This window comes from Prionailurus viverrinus, chromosome A3, assembly GCF_022837055.1.
Source record: "Prionailurus viverrinus isolate Anna chromosome A3, UM_Priviv_1.0, whole genome shotgun sequence".
NCBI classification, from domain to species: domain Eukaryota; kingdom Metazoa; phylum Chordata; class Mammalia; order Carnivora; family Felidae; genus Prionailurus; species Prionailurus viverrinus.
The window spans coordinates 58,326,783-58,343,316 of record NC_062563.1 but is presented as its reverse complement, the minus strand read 5'-3'; the positions used below and the strand labels follow the sequence as shown (position 1 = coordinate 58,343,316).

At 43.5% G+C, this 16,534-nt stretch overlaps 1 protein-coding gene across 3 annotated transcripts in view; it reads left to right on the top strand.

Annotated features, from left to right (window-relative positions):
- The first annotated feature begins 2,179 nt into the window (after window positions 1–2,179).
- The window catches only part of IL1R1 (interleukin 1 receptor type 1), a 91,078-nt gene continuing 76,723 nt past the window's right edge, over window positions 2,180–16,534 (top strand). For 2 of the 3 annotated variants that reach the window (XM_047854416.1, XM_047854414.1), the window contains exons 1-2: window positions 2,180–2,478; window positions 2,624–2,721. The gene's annotated coding sequence lies outside the window, so the exon portion shown is untranslated. The remainder of the gene's footprint in view (window positions 2,479–2,623; window positions 2,722–16,534) is intronic. The other variant, XM_047854415.1, reaches the window with a different exon arrangement.

Genomic DNA, 16,534 nt, shown 5'->3' with positions numbered 1-16,534 from the left:
ATTGTGTGTGGGCTTCATTCTCAAGCTTGTTTCTCTCTTTGTCTTAAGAAAGGTTCACATAGCAGCCCTAAGTGGGTGCTTCTTACCATTGTCAGGTAGAAGCCCTAAGACTTGCTCTGACTGGACCACCCCTAAGTGCTTGCTATGGCCAGGAGGATGCTGTGTGGCACTTGGCTTTGCCCTGTTATGCCCATCCTGCAATCTCTTTGGAAGGAATAGTAGAATGACCCTGGTTGGCTCAGACCAGTCGGGCCAATGCTAGAGTTAGGGATGGAGTTAGCCCCTCAAGGCTCATGGCTACTCCTCGTTGGAGAAAGGGTAGAAAGTTCATTCAGACCTTTGAGGGACTTCTCAGCTGTTTCACTGGGATTATGTCTTAAGCAGTCTGTTGATTTACCAGGTGGCCTAGACCTGAACACTCACATTATAGATAGGTTAGAAATGTCAGCGAAACTATTGCAGGAGCCTTAAACCTCAAGACCATTCTGCCTATTCTTAATGTTGTTGAAATTCCTGCCCATGGCTAAAGCAAAACATTTGGTATCTCATTTAAATTTCATTAATATACCAATTAATTGTGGTTATTTGGTAATTATCTAGAATGGGAAGGCATTCTGGGACACCTTCTGGAAAGGATACCAATAGTGTGAGGAAATTGCATTGTCCCTGAGTACATATATTCCCCCACCCCCACCCCCAAATAGCACTGATTCCAGGTAAGACTTGAAGAACAATGCCAGATGGCCTCAATCTGGGCTCCACCCTGCCTGGGGAAGGGATCTTGGGGAAGGGATTTGCTTTTTCTACACCTCAGTCTCCTCATCTGTAACACGGGTCTAAAAATGTTAAATTTCCTAGAAAAGTGCCTGAAACCTAATAAGTGGCTACTCTTGCTGTCTGTTGTTAGTCATGGAGGCAAGACACAGGTTCAGAGCAAGAAGAATCACCCCAGGATGCAGTGGCGGGGGGATATGCTTGAGTGAATGGTGGTAAAGATCAGAAGTCTGGGGGTGGGGCAATGAGGAGGGTTGGAAACGTGCACGTGGGTGTCGTCACATTCGCAAAGATAAGAGATGGTGGTAGGGTGGTGGCTGCCCAGCATGGGCAAGCCAAGGTTTGAACAGTGTCTTCTCGAGTCAGTGGGTGGCCATCCAGATGGGCACGAGGGGTTCTTGTGAAGGGCAGTGGGAATGAGGCAGAAAGACGTGTTGAGGCCAGCTGATGGCCAGAAGGAGAGGTTTGGCTATGCCGCAGATTTTATTTTTCAAGTTTATTTATTTGTTTGTTTGTTTATCTTGAGGGGAGAGGGGCAGAGAGAGAGGGAGAGAGAGACTCCCAAGCAGGCCTGGTGCTGGCAGCACAGAGCCCAACACAGGGCTGGAACTCATGAAACTGAGATCATGACTGGAGCCAAAACCGAGAGTCAGACGCTCAACCAGCTGAGCCACCCAGGCGCCCCTTTGCTGCAGATACGTGAGCAGCACTGTGAAAAGCTGGACCCTATGTCATGTTGAGAACATGAATGACGGGTGTAGAAGGGGGTCAAAGGAGAGAGGGAGGAAAGAGGCAACCGGACAGACAGCACCATCTCTCCTGGATAGACCCGACCACTTCTGGAGGAAGGCAGAGATTCTGGCTACACACAGTCCTCATCTCCCCTCACCCTCCCTGCCTGCCACTGTCCCAGCATCCAGACACCCTATGCCAGAGGGTGATCAGTGGGCCTCCCACCTCTAGGATGCTGAAGAGAAAGGCTGGCGGTGTTCCCAGGGCATGTGGCAGAGGCACAAAGAGACGCTGGGGCTGAAAGATAAAGAGAACTGAATGAAAGGTCCTTCAGGCTCACGTTTGTGGATATTGTTCTAAGAAGGATTGGGAGGACAGCAACCAAGGGAGAGGGTAGGACACCCCAGTGCCCGTCTTGACTCGGGGGATGACGGGACCTGTGGTAGGCTGGACATGCGGGCAAGGCTTGTCTAGGTCTAACGCAAAGTCACATGAGGACAGAGACACAGGCTTGTGAAGTGTTCGAGGTGAATGTGAAATAAAGTGTGTGGGTATTTCGTAAGGGTTTGGCACGTTTTCGGAATGATTCTGGCAGTCTGCCCAGCTCTGAGTTTCCTGTTCGTAGCTCCCCAAATGTGTCACTGCCGAGGATTAAAGCCCCTGTAGGCTCTGACACACACATCACTCAGAGTATTTGTCCTTTCTTTTAGCCTCAGTACCACTGAGTCGGCCGACAAGATGTGAGGTACCCTCTGGTGCTGCACGAACCAGATCCAAAGCTCTTCGGAGAGAGAAAAGAGGAATTAGCAAGTCTATCCAGGGCTGACATCAAAATGCACTTTTGTTTTTAATAACCAACTGCGACTCAGCTGACTTATTTGGGGGAAGAAGCCCTGTGGGCTTACCCTTGGAGTCACCACCTCCTGTGAGGCCAGCCATCCCCAAATGTCCCTACGATGAAGAAAGGACATGGTAAGATGATTAATTGCACTTCTGGTTTTTGTTCCCGTATTTTTTCCTCTTTTTCTTTTTGCTTACTTATACATTGAGAAAGTATTTAGGAGGAACAAATGGAATTTGATAAAACTGATAATGTTATGCTGTTTGTTGAAAACAGGATTTTTAAGGATTTCTTGGAGTTATATGGCTCTGTTGTAGCCATATTTGACCTAGAGATGTGTCTGTGAGTCATATGAAGAGGTCACCTATGATAAGGTATGTTTTACTCTCTGGAAGACTAACGATGAGTGATATGGGAAATATATGCTACTTATAAACCATAAATAGTTGCATGACTTTGGGTAAATTGTGAGGTTTAAGGGACGGGTATTATAAATGAGAAGCTTTAAAAAACATTGTTGTTGATGTTAGAATTAAGACTTATTTTATCACTTTCCATTAAGTTTTGTCAGTTTTAGAGGGGCACAACCTGGGCCAATGTTTGACTGAAGGCCTTGCATTACTATTAACAGACATCCATTGGTTGCATTTAATGTTATAATGTATTGTATTAGCAACACTTGCAGGAGCTTCCTCCAGTAAGGGCTTAAAATGTAATCTTAAAAGCGCAACCATTTTTTTTCAGAGGCCTTACGAATGTTACACCCACAGCTGTAAGGAAGACCTTACACTCTCAGAGGAGATTAGAAACATCCCCCGGTGTTTCTTTATTGGACGCCCTTGACTTCCATAGTCCTAGCAGTAGCATTGTTGTGGAAAAGGATAAGAAAATGGGATAGAATCTGGAAGATTAAAGAGAAATGAGAACACCAGAAGGAGAGCAAAATGAGGTTTACCGTTCAATTCAATTCAATTCAATTCAATTCATGACTCTTTGCTCTTAAGCAAACTGCTAGTAGGTACTGTGGTGAGGAAGGATGTTTTCAGAAGGTGCAGCTGATGACCAGCTGGTTTGTGAATCAGGCGACCCACTCACGGGTGGCTAGAGACCACCAAATGTGCTGGAGGCCAAGGAAGGATCTGTGCTTGCTGGAAACGTGTGAATCTGCTGGGGACAGGAGGGAGATAATGCTGCCTAGGAAGAGCAGGGAGTGCTTCTTGAGGTGATTTAAACCTTCCTGATTCTGGTGATGAAGTTCAAGAGATACTTAGGGCCTTTCTCAAGGCCACATGCAGGGGTTAGTCTTCTATCCCTCAACCCCTTCTGGGCACATGCCTGCTTGCTTACTTAGGAGAAAACCTTGCCAGGCATGGTTGAGGAATGGCTGGGATTCACTTCTAAAATGTGCCCTTGCAAAATTGGCAAATCAACACGCATCGCCCATGCTCACTGTCAGATACAGAATAAACGACATAGACAAGAAAAAAGATGAAAGATAAAAACCCGTCACTGTGGGGCGCCTGGGTGGCGCAGTCGGTTAAGCGTCCGACTTCAGCCAGGTCACGATCTCACGGTCCGTGAGTTCGAGCCCCGCGTCGGGCTCTGGGCTGATTGCTCAGAGCCTGGAGCCTGTTTCTGATTCTGTGTCTCCCTCTCTCTCTGCCCCTCCTCCGTTCATGCTCTGTCTCTCTCTGTCCCAAAAATAAATAAACGTTGAAAAAAAAATTAAAAAAAAAAAACCCGTCACTGTGTGAATAATGCTGTTAACATTTTGGTGCATATGTTTTTTCCCTGATTGCATTTGCATTTAAAAGAAAAACATCCTTGTACTGTACCTGCTGGTTTATTACCTGCTTTTCCCTTTTGGGAATATATTGTGATCATCTCGCCATGCTAATGAATTTCTTTCTACAAAAGTTGTGTGATCACATTACATACAGAATTTAGAAATCATGTTGGTAGATATTGGATTGTTTTCTTTTTTATTATTAACCTTACAAGACTGATGTACTCACTAACCTTTCTATCTCTTCCTGATTGTTTCCTGGGACTGTCTTCCCCAGAGGGAACACCATGGGGTCAAAGGGCATGAGCATTTTTGAAGCTCTTGGTCCCTGCTACGAAATTAATCTAGGAAGATGCTATTCATGTATACGCCCTCCAGTTCTGTACAGATACCATTTCCCCCACACTTTCACTAACACTGGGGTTTGCCTTGTTTTGTTTTGTTTTGTTTTTTTAATTTTTTTTTTTCAACGTTTATTTATTTTTGGGACAGAGAGAGACAGAGCATGAAGGGGGGAGGGGCAGAGAGAGAGGGAGACACAGAATCAGAAACAGGCTCCAGGCTCTGAGCCATCAGCCCAGAGCCCGACTCGGGCTGGAACTCACGGACCGCGAGATCGTGACCTGGCTGAAGTCGGACGCTTAACCAACTGCGCCACCCAGGCGCCCCGCCTTTTTTTTTTTTTTAAATGCGCTTGCTAATCTAATAACTGGCAAAGGCTATTTTGTGGTCTTGATTTGCTTTAAGAAAACCCTTTGTAAGTCCTTTTGGTTTCCTATTCTGCCCCTTTGGGTTCAGTCTCTTCTTGTCTTTCTGGTTATCAAAGCAATCATTTCTTACAGTAACTTATGCCAACCTAATTTCTGGGGACTTTGACCTCATTTGATGTCGCTCAGAAGGTAGATTGAGATGTGGGGAATCAGAGGCTTTTGCTCTGAATTGCCACCATTTGAACAACCCAGGGCAAAACTCAGTCTTTATGATTTTATTTCCTTTTTGTCTATAAATTAAAAAAAATTTTTTTAAAAATCTTTATTTAATTTTGAGAGGGAGAAAGAGACAGAGTGCAAGCAGGGGAGGGACAGAGAGAGAAGGAGACACAGAATCCAAAGCAGACTCCGGGCTCTGAGCTGTCAGCACAGACCCCAATGCAGGGGCTTGAACACGTGAAACGCGAGTTCATGGCCTAAGCTGAAATCAGACGCTCAACCGATTGAGTCACCCAGCAGCCCCTCCGTTTTATCTATAAAGTTCAAAAGTAAGGACTGACTTTTCAACCCACCATATGATTGTATTCGGAACATGGAGAGATGAGACAGAGGAAAGCTTTTTGAATAGAAAAAAAGGAAGAAATACAAAATGGTACTATTATGATGGCTGTTTTGTTTATTTATATTCTTGCCTTATAAAGTATGTTGTTTTTGGAGAGCAGCACGCTGAAATTTTGGCAATGTGTTCTAATTCTAGACTTGGAAAGTGTGTGTGTTGAGAGTGTGCACACGTGCGTGTGTGTCTGTGTGTATGTGTGTGTGTGTGTGTTGCAACATATTTCTTGGTTCTTGGATGCAGTCCTAGCATTTGGTATGTTCTAGCAGCATATGGACATACTTTAGATTGAAGATGGTTTCTATTTTGTTGCTTACTTATCTCACTTGAAAGTAGGACAATGCACCATCCTTCTTATATTGCATTGTCATTGTCCACTTGCTTTGCTCAGTTCCCCCTTCTCAAAGGCGGGGCTTGTTTTATGTGCGTTTCTCTCTCTAGCACCTGGTCTGGGGGTCTGATACCTCGCGGTATCAGGCTCCACAAATGTTTCTTGAACGAGTCAACAGAAGGTAGCCAGGAACATTTTTACCCAACTCTGCCAGGAAAGGAATCACAGAAGAGTTTGGAAATGGTTTAATTTCATTTGGGTTGGTTTCCATTGTTATTGAGTAAACCTTTAAAGCTCTTAATGGATATTAAGCAAATGAATACAAGCCAAGGGTAGAACCAGGAAAATGGAGATCATAGATTTGTAAGAGTAAGTCTCACAAATGGGCTTGGTGTGAGTATAAGAAGCTTTACAGGGGGTACAGAGTTTCACTCTGATCCTCAGCTCAGTGCTAGGCTATCAACATCAGAACCAAATTGATGCTTAGCAACGCTTTGAACTTGGTGCCGAATAAATAATAATGAGGGCTAATACTTCATAAAGCACTTAACTATACGTGAGATCTAGTTTTAAGTGCTTTGTATATAAGGTAGTCACTGTTATGATCTTATTCTGCAGATTAAGAAGCTGAAGGACAGAGAAGTGATTTGCTCAAAGTCAGTGCACAGCTGGGATTCATGATGCAGTCTTACTTAGAGCCCACAGGTTGGTGAGGGTAGGATTGACTGAACCCTAGAGACGATGAATGGCACGTAGGTTTGGGACCGCTGACCCACCGACGATGTTTGTGCTGTCCAGTTGGCTACATAGCCACCGTTTACTGAGTTCCCACTAAGGAACACACATTGATCTGCGTTCTTACATCATTATATCTCATCTTTTTCATAACATTGCAAAATTGGCATCATTATACATGCTCAGGGACCAAACCAACTCAGACTCTGAGAAGTTCGGCAAGTGGCCCAAAGGTGATGAGATGAGCTAGTGATGGGAGATTCCCCATCAATCTATATCAAGTCCATTGAACTTCCTAGCCTCCATGCTACAGTGGTCTGGACAGTTGAGTGCTGACGTGATGGATTCCTTGTCCAAAAGTGCTATGAGTCCTGTGCTACATTTGAAGGTGTCGGGCCTGGAAACTCAGCCAGTTCATCCCCTCACTTGGGGATTGTGGGGAGGTGGGGTGCTCTGCCCTGTTCTCTCTGATTCTATGTGGGCCATTGTGAAATGGTACCTGGAGTTGATTTTCAGGCTGACATTCCCTGGCAGGATCATCCAATTTATCATCTCGGCCTAGACACGTTGAGTGTTTAATACGTGGGGGCACTTTCCCTAAATGTTCTATCCATTGGGCCCCTAGTTCTGCACGAGGAATGTCCAAGAAATGTCTCCAAGGAAGCTAGAATGAAGTAAGGCAAGTACTAGCTTGGGAGAGGACGCCCAGCTTTGTTTTCTCCTGGCAACTGACCTACCTTCTCTTCGTTTAGTTGTTCCAGTTATAAGATGGGGATAAGAATATAATTTAAAGTAGCATTTTATACAATTTTCTGTTGAACTTTTCAGTAAGATTTTGGAATTAGATTTTTTTTTCAACAAATAACATATAGTTTGTGTACTTTTGAATAGGTAACACACAATTTAAAAGGGGTATCTAGTGAAGTCTTTCCTCTCTTTCCTTTTCTCGGACACCTCTTTCCCTCACTCTCACCAACAAGTAGCTAAACGAGGGTTAATAGTTTTTTTCCACCTTTTCCACACTGTATTAGTCAGGGTTCTTTAGAGAAACAGGGCCAGCAGAAGACACGTATATCAATCTCCTATTGGGCATGTAATTGGGATCCTGAGAGAGCGAGAGCGAGAGCGAGGAGATTATAAAGTATTGGCTCACATGGTTATGGAGGCTGAGAAGTATTACTATCTGCCGTCGACAAGCTGTAGACCCAGGAAAGCAGGTGGCATAGTTTTAAAGCCTAAGAGCTGTAGAGCCAAAGGTGTAGATTCTAGCCCAGGTCTGAGGGCCTGCGAACAAAAAGCATGGAGGGCAAGAGAAAACAGATGTCTCAGCTCAAGTAGAGCTGATTCAACCTTTGTTCTGCCTCTTTGTTCTGTTGCGACCCCCCAAGGAATTGGACGATGCTCATGCATACTGGGGAGAGCCATCTGCTTTATGAGTTCAAACACTAATCTCTTCCACAAGCACCTTCCCAGACACACCCAGACACAGTCTTTAACCAGCTATCTGGGTGTCGTGTGGCTCAGTCAAACTGACACATAAAATTAACCATCACGCACACTGATGGTGTACCCTCCTCTGCACGCTAGTCCATATCTGCATCTAGTGAGGTGCATTTTTAACCTTTCAGTGGACTTTTAAGTTGCTTGCAGTCTTTTGCTATTACAACCAGTGTTGCAATGAATAAGAGCCTCACCTGTGTCATTCTGCAGAGTGGCAAATAAGCGTATTTATTGGCTAAATTCCTAGAAGTGGAATTACAGGTCAAAGACTATGTGCATTTGTGATTTTGTATGTATTTCAAAATTGCCCATCCACGTACCACCTACTTATGCCAATGAACACTTCCTCTGGAATATTGGAGAGAATGTTTCCCCATGCACTTGTCAACACAGTATGCCAGTCAACTGTTTTCTGTGTTTTTTTTTTTTTTTTTGACATTTATTTATTATTGAGAGACAGAGAGAGACAGAGCATGAGCGGGGGAGAGGCAGAGAGAGAGAGGGAGACAGAGAACCCGAAGCGGGCTCTGGGCTCTGAGCTGTCAGCACAGAGCCCAATCCGGGGCTTGAACCCACGAACTGTGAGATCATGACCTGAGTTGAAGTCGGACGCTTAACCGACTGAGCCACCCAGGCGCCCCCCACAGTCAACTGGTTTTTATGAAACTTTTGTGATCTTTTGGAGGAAGAGGTTAACTCAGCTTTTTTTTAAATTTTTCATATCTCATGTCATGATGGAGGTTTCTTTTTTTAGGCTTTATTTTTTAACAGCAGTTTTAGGTTCACAGCAGAATTGAGGGGAAGGTATAGCGATTTCCCATTTATGTTCTTCCCCCACACATGTATAGCTTTCCTCATTATCAGTATGCTCTCCCTTCCCGGAGTTTGTTACCATTGATGAACCGACACTGACACGTCGTTTTCACCCAAAGTCCATAGTTTACATTGGGGTTCACTTTTGCTGTTGTACTGTGGGTTTAGACGAGTATATAATGACATGCACACATCACTGTGGTATCACACAGAGTATTTTCACTGCCCTAACATCTTCGGTGTTCCACTTATTAATTCTCCCCATCACCACCCGACAACCTGGGGTAACCACTGATCTTTTACTGTCTTCATAGTTTTGCCTTATTCAGAATGCTATATAGTTGGAATCAAGGAACAGATTGGCTTCTTTTACTTAGAAGTGGGCATTTAAGTTTTCTTCGTGTCTTTTCATGGCTTGATGGTTCATTTCCTTTTAGTGCTAAATAATATTCCACCATCTGGATGTACCAGCTTATTTATCCATGCATCTACTGAATAATATCTTGGTTGCTTCCAAATTTGGGTAATTATGATTAAAGCTGCTATAAATATCTATGTACAGGTTTTTGTGTGGATGTAAATTTTCAACTCTTTTATGTAAATACCGAGGGGCACAGTTTCTGGATTGTATGGTAAGTCTGTTTTGTAAGAAACTGCCGATTATCTTCCAAAGTGGTTGTACCATTTTGTATTCCCACCTGCAATGAATGAGAGTTCCTGTTGCTCTACTTCCTTGTCAGCATTTGTTGTTGTCAGTGTTCTGGATTTTGGCCATTCTAATATGCATGTAGTGGTATTGAGATTGTTTTTAAAACTGTTTGTGATCATAAGTTTTGGTTTACTCAATGATTGTTTTCTTAGGCCTTGCTAGGTGTCTAGCCATGAGACACCATAGTGAGTGAGGGCAATCTGGCTGCAGCTTGCAAGGGCAGCACAAAAAAGCTGGGCAGCAGCACATGTACCAATAGTGATTAGCACCATGAAAGAGACAGACGGCTGCTAAGATGGTGACTGATGAGCCAAGATCTACATTAGCTTGGTGATGCAGGTCCTGGTGGAGGAGGGCGGGGTCTGAGGCACACAGGTTGAGGGCAGAGGGTTCAGCACGGTAGAGCCCTGTTCAAGGAACAGAAGAAGACATGTATAGGGTTGGTCAAGTATGAGGGAGGGGGCTTGGAGATGAGCTTGGAGACGGGCAGGGGGCAGATCGATGTGGGCATTTGCAGCCATTGTTAGGAGATTGGCTTTTATTCTGAATTTCAGGTAGCCTTCAGTCATGGGCTGGAAAGATGGTGACAGAGTCTATAAAGTCTTATGCTGTAGACCATAATAGCTCATCTGGATAGTGGATGTCATGGGCAGAAGTCGTTGCGTTTGCCACAAGAGACAGTGACATGACTGACATGTGGTAGAGCGTTGGCACCCAAGATACTTCACTCTTTTGCCCAGCCCTGAATTCCTGTGTGTGTGACAAGTGACAAAAGCTTTGCCCAAACAATGCCATGGAGATGTTCCACAAAAATACATTCTACCTCTCCCAGAAGTAAAACTCAGCTTATAAGGACTTTCTCCTTCATTATCTCACACCTCGCTGAATTAACTGGTCGTTTTCACAAATCACTGTAGCATTTCCAGTCTGGGCCAAGCACTGTACTGGGTGCCCCCAGGAGGAAGAGGAAGAGGAAGTGGGAGGGAAAATAGAAAGCTTTAGAAAATGTGCAGCAGTTTAGTCTGGCTTCTAGAGAATCAAATGTCAACAACCAAAAGGAAGGCAGGAAAGGAACAGCAAAAGGGCCCTGCACCTTTCAGCTTCCATATGAAAACTCTGGCCTCATGGTGTGGGCCATCAATGTGCTTCTCCCACATCCTTCTCTGGAGGTGCAGGTAGGGTTATCATTCTAACTTTAGAGGTGAAGACTAGAGAGGTTTCCTTAAGACCACTGAGTGAGCAAGGGGTGGAGCTGGGACTGTCCCCTGAGCACTGAGACCATGGCTTTCTGTACTCCATAATAAAGCAAATACCTAAGTTTTATTATCTGGGGAAGGCCCTGAGGAGAGGTTTTCCCTCTACTATGACTGCTTTTCCACCCTGGTCCTTCGGTTCCATTCTTATGGGGCTACTTTGCTCATGAGTTTGCGATGCTGGGAGGGCTCTGCAGAAGGGGTATGGATGGACTGTGCCCTTGGGTACCTGATGATAAGGCTCCAAGTTGAGAAGAGCCTCCATCTTGTAAATAAACATAAGAGAACAAGACAAAGTATTGATGATTGGGGGGGGGGCACTCAGGCCTGTCTGCATGGCACAACTGGTCATTTGTGGCCACAGCAGAGTGGGGATTAATGTATGTGCATGGAGGGGCACCTGGAATGAAGACTGCATGAACTTTGGCCCTGAAGAGGTGTTAAGGGATGCAGGCTTCCATGGACATAGAACATCTGGATAGGAAATTGGAAGGCTGTAGGTCAGTTTCATAAGCTCAGGAAGCTTCTCCTCCTGGTCCCGGGAAAAGAGGGCAGGGTTTCCTTCCGAGAGGAAGGGACTCCTCAGGTGAATTCTAGGTGCTCAACCAACCCAGACAGAACTGTCCAGTTGAAAGCAACTTGGGGAAGGGACTGTCAAGTGATAATGATGGGTAAAAAAGGCAGCAAAAGGGATATATACCAAAAAGCAAAACAAAAAAAGTCCAGAAACATTATTTGTAAAATTTAAAATGTGTCTAAACATACTTGTTAAACATAGTTGAAATAAATATCTTAGGATTCCTAGATTTTTAGGCTTTTTAGTTTTCTTATATCTATGTTCAATCAGTCCATAACAATGGCATTATTTGCTTTAAAGACTGAAATTTCAGAAAGGATTTTAGCAAGTTTGATGTCTGAAGCCTTCAGACATTCTCGGACTCAATGAATGAATAATGACATTGTTCTAACATTAACTAGGTGATGGCATGTGTGCGTCTTTTGTGGATGTCTGCCTCTTTTTATAGTTTGAAGGGGTATTATTCGACACAACCATGCTTAAATTATCCCATCTTGTTTCTAAAGATACCAAACCTCTTGACAGTGAGCCCTTTCTTGGTTGAGGTAAGCAGTGTTGCTTTTGATGACCGTAGCCACTCAGTCAATTTTGCCGACAGCATATTCCAACATGGATCACAAAACCAACACATTCCAAAGCCATGAGTGCACCCCCCCAAAAAACTGATGTGGTTACCCTAACTCTATTCCCGGAGTTAGTGAGAGGGTAGAACTTGACTGGAAATCCTCGGGCAACTTTTCTTTTGTTATCTTTTGTTAGGTCTTTTGTTGTCTGTGATTTCATTTGCCCACCTCTTGATCTCTTTGTTGTAGGCTGACTAGCAGCCACACTCTTCTGGAAATACCAACAATGTAGCACCCTCCTCCCCTGCCCCTGTCGGTCTCCTCCCCATGATTTCTGGGTGCTTCTCAGATATTACTTGTGTTCCTTACATGGATTTTATTATTTTTAATTTTTCCTGAAGGAGACAGAGACCCAGAGACAGCAAGTAGTTTCTCAAGATGTAGTGAATGATTAACAGGAGTCCAGATATAAACACGTGTCTGCTGGAATCCCAACATTCTTTGTATTTTGTTGTGCTGAAATGGTAAGAGAACTTGAAGAAGGGAAGCACTGGTTTATGGAATCATTCTTCTTTTTTTTTTTTTTAATTTTTTTTTAATGTTTTTGAGAGACAGAGAGAGACAGAGTTTGAGTGGGGAGGGGCAGAGAGAGGGAGACACAGAAACTGAAGCAGGCTCCAGGCTCCGAGCTGTCAGCACAGAGCCTGACGCGGGGCTCAAACTCACGAACTGCGAGATCATGACCTGAGCTGAAGTTGGATGCTCAACCGACTAAGCCACCCAGGTGCCCCTGGAATCATTCTTCTTAAGGTGTAGTTGAAATAGTCACATTGTTGTGAGTGTTGATGTTTTTCAAAGTTTGTTCACATGAAGCACATGATTAAGGTTCCCTCTTTCCTCCTCTGATATGGATTTATCACCCAAATTGGCACATGTTATCTGTAAGCTAGTTTTTTAAAAAGGTATCATGTGCGGGGCGCCTGGGTGGCGCAGTCGGTTAAGCGTCCGACTTCAGCCAGGTCACGATCTCGCGGTCCGTGAGTTCGAGCCCCGCGTCAGGCTCTGGGCTGATGGCTTGGAGCCTGGAGCCTGTTTCTGATTCTGTGTCTCCCTCTCTCTCTGACCCTCCCCCGTTCATGCTCTGTCTCTCTCTGTCCCAAAAATAAATAAACGTTGAAAAAAAAAATTAAAAAAAAAAAAGGTATCATGTGCAAGAGTTATTTTCCACGCTCTGAAATAGTCAGTAGATAATTTTTAAAATAAAATCAATCTAGATGAAATATACATAATAATAAGGTACAAATTAACTTGATAGATATTTCTCTGGAATGATTAAACAGACCCTGCCTGAAGTAGGTGGGAAAAACCTGATTTCACAAATAGTATCATCTGTCCATTAAAGAATAATTTGTATATCAAAAAAACAACTGATAACAAGTGCTGGAAAGATTATAGAGAAAAGGGAAGCCTTGTGTACTGTTGGAGGGAATGTAAATTGGTTATGGTTACTACTGACCATGGTATGGAGGTTCCTCAAAAATTTAAAGGAGAACTACCATGTGATTGAGTCATCCAACTTCTGGGTGTATATCTGAAAGAAGTAGAAACAGGATCTTGAGGAGATATCTGCACCCCCATGTTTACTGCAGCGTTATTCACAATAGCCAAGATACGGACACAACCTAAATATTTGTCAGCAGGTGAATGGATAAAGAATATGTGGTATATATATGCAACGAGATATTATTCAGCCACGAGAAAAGAAGGAAATCCTGCCTTTTGCAACAACATGGATGAAGCTTTAGGGCATTAGGCTAAGTGAAATAAGCCAGACAGAGAAAGAGAAATGCTGTATGATATCACTTACATGTGAAGTCTACAAAAGCTAAACTCAGAGCAACAGAGTGGAGGAGTGTTGTTCTTAGAGGGAAATAGATTTTGATCAAAGGATAAAAACTTCCGGTTATGAGATTAACACATTGGGATCTAATGTACAGCATGGCTATTATAGCTAATATCATGCACTTGAAATTTGCTAACAGCAGATCTTAAATGTTCTAACCATAAAAAAAGAAGTGGTAACTATGTGATGGGTTGGAGGTGTTAGCTTATGCTATGGTGGTAGTCATTTTGCAATATATAAATGCATCAGATCCACACCTTGTGCACCTTAAACTTACACAATGTTATACGCCAATCATATTGATATTCATGTACCTATACACATAATGTAGCTGGCAGTGCAAAGATTCACGGGATTTCTTTCCTAGAAGGAAAATACGTGGTTATAATCACTGGTGATGGAATGTGTACTTAGACTTAGTTGACTTGAAAAATCTCATGTGAACTTACCACGACTACCTCTTTTTAATAAATTTCCCTCAAGATTTAAGCATTTCTCTAGATTAATATGGTGGGTTACTGAGCTGACTCATAAGGAGAAGGGGCAGTTCCATTTTTTGCTATTGTAATAATGTGGGAAATTACACCCAACATCATTCACCATGCTTGAATATTTATCATCAACCTCAAATTCTGAGTTTTATTTAACAGCAAGATTAGAGTTCTAAACTTCTTTTTCCCAGTTGAAACCTTTAAGAACTTTGGTATGACAGTGTGATAAGTGTACAGAAACTACCTTCACAGGAAAGAGAAAAATGCTACGGGGAGGGGTGGTGGAGACAGGTACTTCCTTTGGTCTGGAACTGATGTATTGATGTCCAGATTATAAATTACTGTTCTAGGGAAACCTGCTGTGTGTGACTAAGTCCCTGAGGCTCAACTCTCTTTCTTTGCCTGGCCACAGTAGGCTGGGTCCATGTAGAAAACAGGTTTTGCTGTGTTAGCGAACCATGCAGTTCTGTACAAATTGGATATACGTCTGCTGAATAGGATCATCCTCTATGGTCTAGACCAGTGGTCGTCAATCCTGGCTGTGTATCTGAATCACCTGGGAAGCTTTAAAACATGCTGATGCCTGGGTCCCACCATCAGAAGTTCTCATGTGATTGGTCTGGGACACAGCATCAGCACAGGGATTTTTAAAAGCTTGCCAGGTGATTATACCATGCCACTGGTATAATGTGGGTTGAAAACCACTGACCTGGGATGTAGACAGCCATAAATTCAGTAAATTACCTGAGCAAACAAGAAGCTGTCTGGAGCAAGGCTGTCCAGAGCAATTGCCACATCCTGCCTGCTGGGGGAATTTACACCCATTTCCCAGAAAACCTTGTCCCTAGAAGTTACCAAAGGCTCTCCATCCCTTCAGTGTGGGTGGAATTTTCTAAGGCACGGTGGGCATTAGTCGTGTAAATGTAGCCACTGTGTACTTATTTGGCAAAGATTCACATGTCTGCTCTGTTCAAGCTATAGTCAGAGAAAGAGCCTGCTTTTAAGAACTTGAGTATCAGGGCAGTGAAGAACTCGTCCAGAACGAAGTTGGGGTTGCCAGTGCCATCAGAGAGGGGGAGGTTAAGCCAAGCGTTCAGAGGAGGGGAGAGAATCCCCCCTGGTTGGAGGAGTGGGGAGGAAGGCATGAGCTGGAGGAGGAAGAGTGACTTTCTCTGTGGAGGGAAAGAGGTAGCGACCGGGAAAGTTGGTGAGGAGGCAAACACTTGCAAAAGCTAGAGTCCAGGGAGACCCAGGCGGGTGTAGGACCTGCAATGGAGTGGTCTGGCCTCATCCCAGCCGCAGTGGGGGCCCCTGTGTGGCAGACTTTGACTGCCAACGTTGAAGCAAAGAGTGAGTAGGGACTTGCCTAGTACTATTTATTCAGCTAATGTGGATGGTTCAGAAGAAAAGTGTGTTTTGGTCTAACCATCCTTTTTGATAAGGTGGAAAATAAGCCCACATAGGTTACCCAGTTTTGCGCTGGCAAGGTAAGTGTATTGCATTTGGTGGTTCAGACTCTTCTAATTGCCTTTTCTCGAACTGCTAAAGCTTCCTTTGTTCTTCCCCAGTTCTCCTGAGGAAAACACTTAAGAACTTCCCCCTCCTCCCCCCCACACAGGATCTTGTCTAAAGTAGTAACAGTGAAACTCTGAATATGAGATGGTTAGGTGCAGCCATTAAGAGGTTTGATGGTTCGCACAGTCTTTACTTAACAATTTGGGGCCATATTGACTCTTAAGTAAATATGGCAACTGCTTTTCTTTTTCTTCTTCTTTTCAAAATACAAAAACAAACTTTAAAAGTAAGGCAGATTTTGGAATAAATGGACAACGTACTTCTGCAAATGATGTTTCTGGATTAATTTTATTACATCCGAATGCTCTTTAGTGTATTTGGGGAATTTTATTAATAAGAAAGTCTAAATGCTGCTAGTGAGTCAGCCTCTGAGACATCAGTACTCCTATAGTTGAGATCACTTTGTGTGAGTCTGACTTTAAAGCATCAAAAAGTATTTAATGAGTTCTCTGCACTGGGTTAGGCGCATTGGAGGATACAAAAAGATAAAATGAAAATAAAAATAAAAATAAAATAAAATAAAATAAAACAAAATAAAATAATAAAATAAAATAAAATGAGGAGGAAGGACATTGTCCCCAAAACCTCTGGGTTTGCTTTTTTTGTCCCTTTTGCACAGTCGAAG